Below are 14,979 nucleotides of genomic sequence, written 5' to 3'. Positions count from 1 at the left end.
CCTCACACCATGCCTCTCAATCTGTAATGTGCACACAGATCACCTGGGGACCTTGTGAAAATGCAGGTTGTGATTTAGGAGGCTGGGGTGGGACCTGAGATGCTGCATTTCCAACAAGCTTCAGGTGATGCTGCTGGTCCATGGATCACACTGTGGATAGCAAGGCCTTAGGTATTCAAGGCATAGACTTTGACCCAGACAGACCATGGTCCAAATGCCAGTTCTGTCACATCCCGGCTAGGAGTCCTTAACCTCTGAGAGGTGAAAAGACTTACCCAAAGTCACATAATAAACCTGGAGCCACAAACAGAATGCTGTGTTCTGACTTCTAGTCTAGAGTCTCAAAACTACAGCTAAACCCACCCTCCTGAGTTCTGGGCCTGGACATGGGTGTCTGGGTGTGTGCATGTATATGCCCTGTATTATGTGTCACATATGTAAATGAGTGTGTGTGCAGACACGTACATATGCTTCAAAAATGTGTATGTGAATGTGCCTAATGTCAGCACACGTGCCAGGGGATTTATGAGAGTTTTCATTCATTCATTGACTCCCTCACTCAGCTCCTACTATGTGCCAGGTCCCCACTCCCATGAAGCCAACAGTCTAGGAGGGAGGCAACCATAACGCAAATAAAAAACTCAATTGTGTGCGTCTGTATGTGTGTGTATTGCTCACAACAGCTCCAACAGCTAGGTGCCCTTATCCACTTCACTGAGGAAACTGAGGCACTGAGAGGTTAAGTAACTTGCCCAGGGTCACAGAGTGACGCTTAACGCATGCAAAGGTGCATATCAGCAAGCATGCTGGGGTGAGTGTGATGTGCACATATGCTTGTACTTGTGCATGAATGTCTGCAGACAAGCGTGTGTGTGTGTGTGTGTGTGTGTGTGTGGAGTGCGCATGTGCCAAGAAGCACTTTTCCACAGACAGCTCCAAATACTCCATAAACAAGATTTGCTGGCACCACAATATAGCATCACAACAAAACACACATTCATGCACATTGTTTTTAGATGTTTGTATTTTCAAAGTTTTCCTAAAATTCTGTCCACAGAGACATGGGGGTGAAGGTGGGGGCCTGCAGAGCAGAGCAGATCCAGGGAAGCCCACACCACCTGTTTCCCTGGGGCAGCCATGGCTGAAGCACTTTCACAGCTCATCATCCATTATGAGGCTAAAAGAATTTTTCCCCTCCCAAGAAGTTAAATAAATTGCTCAGGCTGTAAAGGGCTAGTCCAGCCACACCCCCGGTGGAAATGCACTACCCTGGTGAGCTGACTGACACAGATACAAATGACCGAATCTGGCTAGGTTCCCTTCCCCATCACACCACATCTCTAAAAATAGAGACATCTACACAAATGCCTTGATAATTCTTTTTCCTCTTTATGGAAGCATAGGATATCAACAGAAAGTGCTCAAGGCATAAAGGGACAGCTCAATGAGGAATCTTCATGAAGCAAACAGACTTGTGTAAACAGCACCCAAATGAGGGGAGAAAACCTACCAACATTTCCAAAGCCCCTCAAGGGCCCTCATTACCACCCCCATCAGGATAACCACAACTCAGATCTCGAGAATCATAAAATAGTTTTGCCTGTTCACGTGCTTTATGTAAATGAAATCATATGGAATGATCTGTTTGGGTGTTTGGCCTCTTCCACTCAACCTGGTATTTGTGAGATTTATGCACGTGGTTATAAATCATTCTTCGTTGCTGCATAGTATTCCACTGTGTAAGAATATTCTGCAATCATCTATCCAGTCTGCTGTTGATGGGCGTTCCAGTTTCATGCTTTTATGAAAAGTGCTGCCATGAACATTCTTGTATGTGTCTTTGGGTGATCCGATGAATGCATTTCTGTTGAGTGAACACCTAGTGGTTGAATTACTGGGTCACAGAGCTTTAGATACTGAGAACTGGTTTTCCAAAATGGTTGTACCAACTTTACACAGCAATGTATGAGGATACCAGTGCCTGCACATCCTTGCCTGACTGGGTATCTCTGTCTTTTCCATTTTCTACATTTTGAGGGGAGTATTTAATAATGTCAAAATGCTTCCTCACCCCTTTTCCTGTTCTTCTTCTCCCATTGCTATGTCCGGCAATGTTTATTAAGGCCAGCAGGAAGAATAAAACTACAACTGCTTCATGTTTATACATCACACAGATACAACCACCAGCCACAACACACCCACCCTTGAGGGCCATCCCAGCACATTAAATAACCCAAAGTAGCACAGGTGACGCGAAAGGCCTTGAGCTGTTATAGAGAACTTTATTTAAGGTTTTCTTGAGGGGACTTTGAACAGGACATTCCACCTCACAATGCAAAGCAAGGCTTCCGCAAGGCTCTCCGGAAGCCATCTCTCTCCCCAAAGCCAACACTCATTCCTATGGCTTATCTCCCCAGCCTTCCCCAGCCAGGCACACCCTCCCCTCCAGGCTGTGCACCCCAGCTCCCCGAGAGCTGCCCTCTCGCTCGATGCCCTTGGGTAGCTGTTCAGACTCTGCCACCAGCAAACAAGTGCCTCTCTGAGACCCCACTGCTGGCCTGGCTTGAGGGTATCTGGGCTGGATTTCTGTTTACCTGAAACACAAGCCTCATCTAATTCATTCCACCCCAGTCCTATGTTAAAAAAAAAAAAAAAAGTTCCCGGAAAACTGGAGCCACCAAACATTTACCTAGCTCCTTCACTTTTTGCTTCTCTTCCCTACACTGGAAATTCTATCAACAAAAACAAAAACTTTATCAAGTTCCTATCATATCTAGCACTGATTGAGCTGGTTACCTTAGACCCATTCACCTGGTCCTCTTAACTAACCCACACCCACTTAACCAGTCTAACCCAACTGAACTACTTAACTAAGCTACACCCACTTCTGGTTTTTTTTAACCTGCAAGGTAGGTAATAATACCCCCATTTTACAGAACTAGAAAGTGAGAACAAGAGAGGTTAAGTAATTTGGTCAAGGTCACACGGGAGAACAAGACAGAAGCAGGAGTCCCATGGAGCGCAGACCTGCCACTCACGCTCACCTGACTCACCTGAGTCTCTTGCACTCCATAGTCTCCAGGGGCTGGCAGGACGAGGGATGCCAGGCCTGGCAGGGGCAATCACATCACGCCCGCACCTTTGTTCCCCATCAGAGCCTCAGGCTTTGAGTATATGAGAGACAGAGAAACTGGCTGTCTAGACCACATGAAAGCCTTTTAATATTAATGATATGTGAATCAAGGAGGCTTGGCATGCCCAGCTGTTCCCTGGAGCACTGGCTTAGAGGGTGGTCAAAGGGAGGAGAGTGGGGAGGGGTCAGATATCTTCAATGGGTTGGCGATTATCAGAAGGCATCTTCTACTCTTTTTGTGATTTTTTTTGGGGGGGGCATTTATTGGCACATTTAAAAGCAAGATAATTCTAATATCATCTTTTCAATTTCAACCCTTCACATAATTTGATTGGCATTAGATTAAATAGCTGACTTGTCTCCTCTTTGCTGATATTTCTGATGCTGTTTTTAATCTCCTGTGCCCAGCACGTCCTGGGTGGATGACTTTGGCAAGCTGTTTTACCTTCCTGAAAGTCAGTTTCTTCATCTGTAAAGTGGGTACTTTAATAGCACCTCATGCTAGCTACCATTTGCCATGCACCGAGCCGTATAATAAAAACTTTGGGTATAAATGTATCTTATTTACTCCCCCCCCCCACATCATTTTGAGGAACTTCTAAAGACAAAATTGAGGCTCAGAAAAGTTGGTTGACTTGTCCAAGGTCGCCCAGCCATGAAATGTCAAGACCAGAATTTGAGCCCAGGTCAGTTTGTCTTCCCCTGTCATTACCTTTATAACTCATCTGACCAACAACATCTCTTTATTGCTGCCCATCATGGGCTGAAACCTCACTCAGAGCCACTAGACTCCATCTCAGGGGCCCCTTCAGCCTAGGGACGACTCAGCCAGGTTGGGGAGACCAGTCTCTGGCCACTTGAAACGACACTAGGAACTTCCCTGGTGGTGCAGTGGTTAGGAATCCACCTGCCAATGCAGGGGACACGGGTTCAAGCCCTGGTCCGGGAAGATCCCACATGCCACGGAGCAACTAAGCCCATGTGCCACAACTACTGAGTCTGTGTGCTACAACTACTGAAGCCCACGTGCCTAGAGCCAGTGCTCCACAACAAGAGAAGCCACCGCAATGAGAAGCCCATGCACAACAACGAAGAGTAGCCCCAGCTCGCTGCAACTAGAGAAAGCCCACACGCAGCAATGAAAACCCAACACAGCCAAAAATAAATAAATAAATATATATAAAAATAAATATATAAATAAATATATAAAAAGACACCAGTCCCTCCTAGAGTCTCAGGCAGGGGGTGGAAGAGGCTGATCCATCAAAAGACATAATCTAGAAGGTCCCTCAGAGGCACCCATTCAGCCCACATTCACAGATGCAAAAACCAGGGCTCAGAGAGGGCGCATGACCTACCCAAGGGCACACAGTGAGAGAGGCTGAAGAGGGCCAGAGCCAGGACTCAGCACCATCCTGGAAAGGTCCCCCATCTGGCCCATTTCGACTTCCTGATCACTGGGTGATCTTGCATTGCAGCAATGAACAAGTGTGTTAAATCAGGGACTCTCCTACCCTCCCCAGCAAAGACTCAGGCCCTACAGAGGATGCTGAGTTCCAGGTGGCTGGGAGTGGCTGAGGGGTGCTGTTTTAAAGAAAACCCTTGAAATTACGTCTCCAACCCAATGCTGTTCCCTCCCCCAACCCATAAACTTCCTGCACCATCTTCATTGTTTCCATCCCATTTAGAGAGAGTGAACGTTTCCTGGGATTCAATTTCTCTCATAATAGTTGGAAGGAAACAAAACTACATGCTGTAAACATTCACTGCATTGTACGAGAAACATCAGCATTACGGGGGAGGTGTAATAAGTGCAGACCCAGGTCTCCCACCCCCAAGCCCCGACCCCACAGATCCGTCCCCTAATGCCTCCCATGCCTGTGCCCTCAAATATCTAAACATCTCACAGCCAGGAATCTAGAGCTTTAAAATAAATATATATATTTTAGCTATTGGAATACATAATTAAGATTGGTGAGGTGTAAGTACCGACTCCTTCTCAGCGGTTTTCTCTCAATGAAAACAAGAGAGGCTGGCCCATTTTTCTGAGCACGTGTGTAGGACAGGTGAGGGAACATTCATTAGTTCAGCCTGACATATACTCAATTCTCTCCATATACATATCATGGGTTTTTTTTTCCTTCCTTGCATTTTCTTCTCCAGCTGCGAAGTGATATTAAATTTCATCAGATTTGAACAAAACCTGTGGTCTTGAAACAGTTTCCCTTAAGGCCCCTCATATTTATTCAGAATTCATGAATCATGTTCCGATAACAGAACCGTAATTATTTTTAAAGTGTGATGTTTGTGGCTTTAATAGGAAATGCTTGCAAAAGGCCTTTTCTCTTTGCTTGTTTGTAATCTTAGCAGTAATCACTGCTGTTCCCTTCTCTGCACCACAGCAGGCAGAACACAATTTCATTTTCATATGAATCGGGAACTCTTCACCCAGGTTTTAATTAAAGCAATAAAAGCCATGTCATCTTTGCCCTTTACGATGTACACAGATTCAGAGGCCAGAGTTACTAAGCCTAGAATCTTAGATTTCAACAGTGGCAGGAGGTCTCTGGGTCCCGGGACATTTGCTGGAGGTATTTTTGTTTCAGAAAGACTCAACCACCCCTCTCTCTGTGGCTGCAGTTGCCTTCTCTGTTAAACAGGAAGGCAACCATACCTACCTGAGATGAAATGAGACCAGCCATGGAAAACATTTAGCTCCAGTGCCTGAGCCCAAGGAAGTTCCCAGTAAATGTTCAGTATCAGCAGCAGCAGCATTATTTAGGGCTGGAAAAAGCCGACAGCCCACCTGCCTTCATTATTCTCAGGAGGGAACTGAGGCTCAGACAGATACCAACACCAGGTGAAGGGAACAGGGCAGAGCTGAACCTGGAACCCAGAGCTCCTGGCTCTTTCCCCGTTCTGGGCATCCTACACTGCCCCCTGCTGGAAGGAGGCTGCACATCGACCCAGTCTAGGTCTATGCTTGACCCAAGTGGTAAGAAAAACAGACCAGGCACCCCTGGGGATGGGGCTGATATCCTTCTCTTTCTCCAAGGTCCCATCCAGACCACTGTCTACCTTCCCTACAAATCCCACCCCACCCCACTCAGCTCCATCAGCATCCAGCGGCTCATGCAGCTCCAGCTCACCTCCTTTCCCCATCACGCTCCCAGCCTTCGGCTCTAGGCTCCGACTTCCCATCCATCGCATCCCAGCACCATCCCAAGTCCCTTCAGCTCGGCCACCACGCTGATGCTGGGCTCTCAGCTCCTCACTCCCCAGGCACGTCTGCTCCACTCTGCCAACACCCCCTCCCCAGACGCACCCAAGACTCCATCAACGCCCATGGCTGCTCACCTTCGAATCACCACCCGCTTCCCACTCCGTGACTCAGGTGTCCTCACTGTCCAGCTCCTCCCTCAGGGACTCTCTGAGCCTGGGGTTCCCTCTCTTCCGTCCTTCCCCAGCTTGGGTTCCCTGGTCCTTCACTTCAGTCTTTCTCTTGGGCAACGAAGCTTGAGTGTCCTTCTGGTACACCTGCCTGGCATATCCTTGCCCTGATTCACCCAGCTGTCTGCCCTTACAGCACCTGCACCAAGAACTCAGTCTTCCACAATCCATGACAAATATCACAGACTGCCCCCATCCCCTTAGAACTCCAGTGCCCTGACTGTCAGCAGGTGACCCAGCCACTCACCAACCTGAGAAGACAGGTGCATACAGGGGCGGACGCCCTCTGCTCCGAGCCATCCCATCTACAAAGCCACACTCCTTTCCTCCTTGGTCCCTGCTTCTGGCCAAGGCCAGAGCTTCCACCTCTGGGCAGGACCTACCCCTCCCACCCTCTCCCAAAACTTAAGCCATCAATTAACTCTTTCCTGTCCTGAGCCCTGAGCATCACCCTCTCTTCTGGATGCCTTCCATCAAGATTAATTCTAAAGACTCTATCATCTTTAAAAAATCCTTCCAAGGAGTCCTCATCTCATTGAGCTATGGCCCTTGCTCTTGTCTTCCCCAGCTAGACTTCTCAGACATTGTCTAGACTTGCTATTTACGTCCTCACCTCACACTCCCTCCTCCATCCACCCTGGGACCTGTAGGACATCCCCTACACATCAGAACTGCTTTTTCTGAGGTCCAGGATGACTTTCTCTTTGCTAAAACTATTGGACGTATCTCAGTTCCTATTCCAACCAACCCCTCAGAAGCATCGACCTTCTGCTGCTTCTTGTTTAAATTTTATTTAATTGTTTGAAGTGATACTAAATCCTCATGGTTGAAAACCCCTGAAAAGGTCAGTGAAGAGTCTTTTTGCTACCCTCGTCTACCACCCCAGTAACCATAACACACACACACACACACACACACACACACACACACACGATGTACAATGTCACTTTTACTAGTTTCCATATATCCTTCCAGAGTTATACACGCACACAGAAACATACATTCTTACTATCCTTTTGGCATAAATGGTAACATACTGTACTTACTGTTTGCCATCTTGCTTTTTTCAGGAAATAATGTATCAAAAGAACTCTATCACTTCCAGCCACACAGTATTCCATTTCATATATGTACATAATTTCTGTAACTAGTCCCATATTACTGCACACTTGGGGTTTTTTCCAATTTTTTTGCCACCATAAACAGTAACAAAATGAATAATCTTGAATATGTCATTTCTCATGTATGCAGATATATCTGTAGGATATATTTCCAAAAAGGGAATTATTGGGTTAAAGGGTAATGCGTTTGTAATTTTGATAGATGCTGCCAATTATCCTTTCATAAGGGTTATACCAATTTACTCTCCTTTCAGTGATGTATAAAAGTGCCTCTTTCCCCTCAGGGGCTCCAGCACAGTGCATTATCAAACCTTTGGATTCTTGCCAATCTAATAGGTGAAAAATGGTAGTTTTGCTTCTCTTATGAACTATTTTTAGCATTTTGTCATATATTTAAGATCCATTTGTATTTCTTTCTCTGTAAACTATTAGTTCATATCTCCTGCCCATTTTTCCACCAGGGTTTTGAATTGATTTCTAGGAACTCTTTATATATGAGGGAAATCAGTCCTTTCAGTATACCATAAGTTGAAAACATTCTTGTCCAATTTTTCATTTGTCTTTGGCTTTACTTATGGTGTTTTGAACATACCAAAGTTGTTTTGTATTTTAATTTATGGTCCATTTTTATGTCTTCTCTTTTAAGACTCTGAGTCGTGGAAATGCCTTTCCCACTCTGAAGTTGTAAAGTATATTTTTTTTTCTGGTGCCTTTATGGTTTCCTTGAGTACATTTAAACTTTTTGATTTATTTAAAGTTTATCCTTTGATAGGAAAGTAGCTGGATCCAACATAATTTTTCCCCAGATCCCCTCCTTCCTTCTTGGATCACTGGCATTGGCTTCTAAGACTCCATGTTCTCCTCCTACTTCTCCAGCCACTGCTTCTCAACCTATCTCACAGGTTTCTTCTCCTCTACTTTGCCTTCAAATGATAGAGCTCAACATTTAAAAGTCATTTGTCCCCTACTCTTCTCACCCTCCTCTCTCTCTGTAAATTTCATTCTCTCAAGGTTTTAATACCATAAGCTGAGGACTTCCAAGTTCAGTTCCCCAATGAGCTCTAGACTTATACAACCTCCTAGCTACTTAGACATCTTTACTTGGATGAACATCTCAAATGGAACATGTCCAAGTCCGGCCTCATCAAACCGGCACCTCCCCAGACCATCCCCAGCTTAGAAAGCTGTACCATCATGTTGGCAAACAGACTCATCATTGAAGCCTGGGAGTCATCCTTTACTCCCCTATTTCTCTCTCCCTCTGCATCCATCATCATCAAGATCTTCCGGCTTTATTTCCAAAACACATCTCAGATCCATCCACTTCTTCCCATCTCCTCTTTGCCTCTACACAATCTAGGACAATATATCATCCTTCACTTGGACTATTACCACACCCTCCCATTTGGTCTTCCTTCATCCACTCTTGTCACTGAGAGCTTTTAAAACTGCAAATCTGATCACATCATTCAATCTCAGTCTCTCTGTGTCTCTCACTAACAAAGCCCAGTAACTTGCTTTGACTAATAAAATATGCTGGAAGTAGTCATGTGCCAGTTTTCTCTCTCTAACACACGCATGCACGCACACACACACACAAGCTCTTTCAATATTCTTTTTTTTAATTTGAAAATTTATTTTATTTATTTATTTTTGGCTGCATTGGGTCTTCGTTGCTGTGCGTGGGCTTTCTCTAGTTTTGGAGAGCGGGGGATACTCTTCGTTGTGGTGCACAGGCTTCTCACTGCGGTGGCTTTACTTGTTGTGGAGCACGGGCTCTAGAGCGCAGGCTCAGCAGTTGTAGCACATGGGCTCAGTAGTTGTGGCTCACAGGCTCTAGAGCACAGGCTCAGTAGTTGTGGGGCATGGGCTTAGTTGCTCTGCAGCATGTGGGATCTTCCCGGAGCAGGGCTCGAACCCGTGACCCCTGCATTGGCAGGCAGATTCTTAACCAATGCGCCACCAGGGAAGCCCCCCTTTCAATAATTCTTAAAACAAAGTCTGAAATATTTAGCAGAAGTGGTATTTATAGATGGCCAATAGGCGCATGAAAAGATGCTCAATATCTCTAATTATTAGAGAAATGCAAATCAAAACCACAATGAGGTATTACCTCACACTGGTCAGAATGGCCATCATTAAAAAGCCTACAAATAATAAATGCTGAAGGGAGTATGGAGAAAAGGGAACCCTCTTACACTGTTGGTGGGAATATAAATTGGTGCAGCCACTATGGAAAACAGTATGGAGTTTCCTTTAAAAAACTAAAGACAGAGTTGCCATGTGATTCAGCAATCCCAATCCTGGGCACATATCTGGAGAAAACTCTAATTCAAAAAGATACATGCACCCCAGTGTTCATAGCAGCACTATTTACAATAGCCAAGACACAGAAGCAACCTAAATGCCCATCGACAGATGAATGGATAAAGAAGATGTGGCGCATATATATATATTACTCAGCCATAAAAAGAATGAAATAATGCCATTTGCACCAACACGGATGGACCTAGAGATTATCATGCTAAGTAGTCAGAAAGAGAAAGACAAATACCATATGATATCACTTATACGTGGAATCTAAAATATGATACAAATGAACTTATTTACAAAACAGAAACAAACTCACAGACATGGTTACCAAAGGGGAACGGGGTGGGGGAGGGAAAAATTAGGAGTTTGGGATCAGCAGACACAAACTACTATATATAAAATAGATAAACAACGAAGACCTATTGTATAGCACAGGGAACTATATTCAATATCCTGTAATAAACCATAATGGAAAAGAATATGAAAAATATATGTGTGTATATATATATATGTGTGTGTGTCTATATATATATATAGCTGACTCATTTTTCTGTACACCAGAAACTAACACAACACTGTAAATCAATTACACTTCAATTAAAAAAAAAAAAAGAAGTGGTATTTACAGCCATGAGAGTGGAAAATTCTACCCACAACTAGGAAGGCTGTAATGAGGAGGTGACATTTGCAGTGGCCATGAAAGAACAAATAGGCATTTGCTGGGTAAAAATGGCCAGGGGATTCCCATCAGAGGAAACACCGCACACAGAGGCGCAAAACTGTAAATGAGCACAAGAAGTGACCAGAAGTTCGTCTCGTGCGACCAAAGCATTATTTATGGTAATAAAAACAATAAAAAGAAGACATAGGGAGTTTTTTTGAACACTGGTACTTTACATACTATCTTAGGTTAGATTCTCTTGAAGTAGAGCTGAGACGGGGATTCCCATGAGAGTAACTTATTGAGAAGTGACTTTAGCAAAGCGGAGGGAGGGAAGCAGGAGAGGGCATGGGATGGAGCTGAGTAAGGATGTGGTCTCAGCTAGAGTTGGCTGGAACTCCACGGGGAGTGACCCAGTTGGTCCCCCTTGAGACAAGGGGTGGGGCCTTCTAGACCATCTCCCATTCCCCTTCCTGGTTCATGGTTCCCATCTGGCAGAGAATTCTCTAAGGAAGGGTCAGCTGTGAATAGGTAACAGCCAATACTCACAATACCTGGATAATGGATGTCCTGAGCTGATGAAGGGAATCTGAAGGGGAGGTACCAACAGAATCCACATCGCACTCCTCGTTTACTTCTCAAAACACCTTGGGAGGCAATCATTACTCCTCCCATTTGACAGAAGCTGACATAACTTACACAAGGGCATCTGGCTGGGATGTGGAAAAGCTGGAATTTGAATCCAGGACTGCTAAGACCCAAGCCTAGTTCCTTTCCTTTTCACCCTCATCCCAGGAAGAGGGAGAATCTTTCTGGATCACTTAACCAGGAAATATCAATCCCTGTAACTCCTGAATGGGGAATCCTCTAAGGAGGGGAAAGAGCTGATTTCTTCTGGGCCCTCCACCCCTAGAAGTTGCTGACGGGCCAGAAACCATGCCTGACAACGAGCTCAGACCACCCAGGAAAGTCTGGTACCGAAGAAACTCAAGGTCCAGGGAGGGAGGAAAAGTGATAATATATGAAAACTAAGGCAGCTATTCAGAAATTTTGGAGAGACTTGCAAAAAGCAAACAATGAAGCAAGCATTTGCAAAAGAAACTTCAAGCCCATGAGAACTAGTTTGAAAGTTTTTACAAGGGGACACAGTTGGCTAATACATATGCTGTAGGAACCTCTGTCTCAGCTACAGAGATAAAGAAGATGGTGTTTCAGGAGAAGGTTAAAGAGTAGGTTTTTAACATGATAAAATTGCACTTTCTGGAAGCAAACATCTTCCAGAAATGGCTTCCTCCTTACATATAGAGCTTTGCACATAGAAGGTGCCCAATAAACATGTGGTGAATAGATGAAGCTTGTATTTAACTGTATTTATAAAATGCATTTCATGACATTTAGAGTGTTTATCCTCTGAATCCTCTATCAGCTATGAGACCTTCATTTGCCCACATGTGTATGTCAATCCTTCAATAATTGGAACAATACAATTCCTACAGCTGATGAGGCCACACACCATGACTGGGTATTCATGTACAAATGTGCATGTGTGGGTTCAAGCAAGCATTCCAGGGAAGAGGCTGGAAGGAAAGATAGAGAACTTTTGCCATTAAGAACTAGAGGACTTGTCCATCTACAGATGAATGGATAAAGAAGATGTGGTAAATATACACAATGGAATACTACTCAGCCATAAAAAACAAATGAAATATTGCCATTTGCAGCAACATGGATGGACCTAGAGATTATCATACTAAGTGAAGTAAGCCAGACAAAGACAAATATCATATGATATGACATATATGGAATCTAAAAAAATGATACAAATGAACTTATTCACAAAACAGAAATAGACTCACAGACATAGAAAACAAAATTATGGTTACCAAAGGGGAAAAGGGAAGGAGGGATAAATTAGGAGTCTGAGACCATACACTACTATATATAATATAGATAAACAACAAGGACCTACTGTATAGCACAAGGAACTATATTCAGTAGCTTGTAATAACCTATAATGGAAAAGAATCTGTAAAAGAATATATATACATATATTTATATATATATAATAACTGAATCACTTTGCTGTATACCTGAAACTAACACAACGTTGTAAATCAACTATACTTCAATAATTAAAAAAAAAGCTGGGGGCCAGTGGAGCCCCACCAAGCCACAGGAGCTGCAGGTCCCAGAGGAGTCTTACTCTTCAGTAAAATCAGTGTGAACTACTTGGCACATGCTTCCCATATGTGATAGTTTGTTAAAAGACCACACTGCTTTGCAGCACCTCCCAACAACAGAGTCTATTTCCCCATTCCCTGACTCTAGACTGGCCCTTTGACTTGTTTTGACCACATTCTAGAATATGTTAGAAGTAGTCATATGCCAGTTGGAAGCCTAGATCTCAAGAGGTCTTGCAGCTTTGGCTCTTGCTGCTCTGGGAGCCCTTTTCCCACCACGTGAACAAATTCAGGCTAGCCTGCTGGAGCACAAGAGACCATCTGGCATAGAAGGGAGTCCTCCATACCAATCAGCCCACAGCCTACCTGGCTGCTGACTGCTGCCACTTAAATGATCCTAGCCATGACCAGAAGAACCACCCAGCTGAACTCAACCAAATTGCCAAGCCATGGAATCATGAACTAGATAAATATTTATTGTTTTAAGCCACTAATTTTTAGCGGTGCATGTTATGCAGCAAAAGCTAACTGATACACTATGATAAGTCTAGATTGTAATTTCTAAGTCTGCTCAGGTCAAGGTTGGCTGGTGCCACCACGTGGACTCAGAGAATCCTGATATCTTTTCTATAAAGTTCTAAGTTAGGGAGACTCTCTGAGTGACAGCACAAGAGACTTGGAAGGACCCTTAGGGAGTCCAACCACCTCATTACACTGTTAAGGAAAGGCATTCATTACATAAGTACTTCCTGAGTGCCACCTTTGTGCCAGGCATTATGGCCCAACAGGGGGGCACAACAGTGAATAAGAGAGACCAGATCCTGCTCTCAGGGAGGCCACAGTCTAGGGTAGAAATCAGATGTTATTCAAGTCATCCCACAAAAAAGCAGACAACCACAGTGACAAACGCTGTGAACTAAAAGGACATGGTACCATGAGACGGACTTACAGAGGAGGGACCTAATTTGGATTTGGGGGTCACCAAGAGCTCTCTAAGGAAGTGACATTTAGGCTGAAGCAAGTTGGTGGCAGCCTTGAGGTGGGAACGGAGCTCTCCACAGACAGTGAGGTGTGTGGAGCTTTGAGTCCCAGCCCTGCAGGTTCAAATTCCATCTGTACTGCCCCCTGGCTGAGTCAGTCAACGTCCTTGAGCCTCAGTTTCCTCATCTATGAAATGGGGTTAACAAAACTGTCTTACTTCTTCATGGTACGTCTCAAAGCGGTCGTGAAGGTCAGTTGAAATAACCACTGAGAAAAGGGCAAACTGTCGAGTGTTGGGTGAACAGCTGAAGCTACTGTTAGCAACTTGGCAGGGGGACATTTATTTGTTCTCCAGCTACGGTGCAAAGGACTGTGCCCCCCTCTGCCCAAGCCTAGAGCAGACGCGGAGCCCCACTGAGTCCCACTTGCCCTTCTTGGTGGAAGCACAGCACCAACCCTCTCCACTAGGGACTGAGCCAGTGCCGACTCCAGCACAGCACGGTTCTGAGAGCCAGGGCTCAGGATGTTAGCAAAATACAGTTGAAACATTGTGAAAGGGCTCGGATAAGGTGTTCAGGAGTAAACTCTGGTCTTTTGAGACAATCACATTTCCAAGTGGGTTATGGACAATTCAGTGACTCTGTGATCTCTTCCAAAATGAGCATTTCCAGGACTGGAGTCTGGCTCACCAGTTCTTGCAGCTTGGCACAAGTCAGAACAATATACAAGCAGCTTCTCAGCAGCCCCCCTGGTGCTCACACGGTCACAGGCCATAGAAGGGGTATGGCCTGGCGGGTCCACAGGCACACCCCTGCAGTGGCAGAGGAGGGGGCTGCAGCGCCCTGTACAGAGGAGCTTCCACACCACGCTGGGATGACAACAGTGTCTTCCCTCACCGGCAGTGTTCCCTAAGGGCCACAAGCCCATGTCTCTCTCATCTGTGTCCCCTACAGCACCTCTCCCAGAGTAGGGCACATAAATGTTTGTGAATTAACAGGCTTCTGTTTCCCCAGCTGGAAAATGTGGTCCCAGCCACCCAACTTGGACTGCCATGACCTCCACGACTACATAGCCAGGGGCGGGGGTGGTGGTGGACAGCAGCTCCAGGGACAGGCTTGTCCTCCAGCTCCCCAAGTTTCT

General features: G+C 45.1%; 1 protein-coding gene across 6 annotated transcripts in view; it reads right to left on the bottom strand.

The window, feature by feature from the left end:
* Positions 1-14,979, bottom strand: part of TOX2 (TOX high mobility group box family member 2) — a gene marked incomplete at both ends in the record, with an annotated part of 139,308 nt that overhangs the window by 67,629 nt on the left and 56,700 nt on the right. The window lies entirely within an intron of this gene.

Source organism: Hyperoodon ampullatus (assembly GCF_949752795.1).
Source record: "Hyperoodon ampullatus genome assembly, chromosome: 14".
NCBI classification, from domain to species: domain Eukaryota; kingdom Metazoa; phylum Chordata; class Mammalia; order Artiodactyla; family Ziphiidae; genus Hyperoodon; species Hyperoodon ampullatus.
This window is presented reverse-complemented; position numbering and strand designations above follow the sequence as displayed.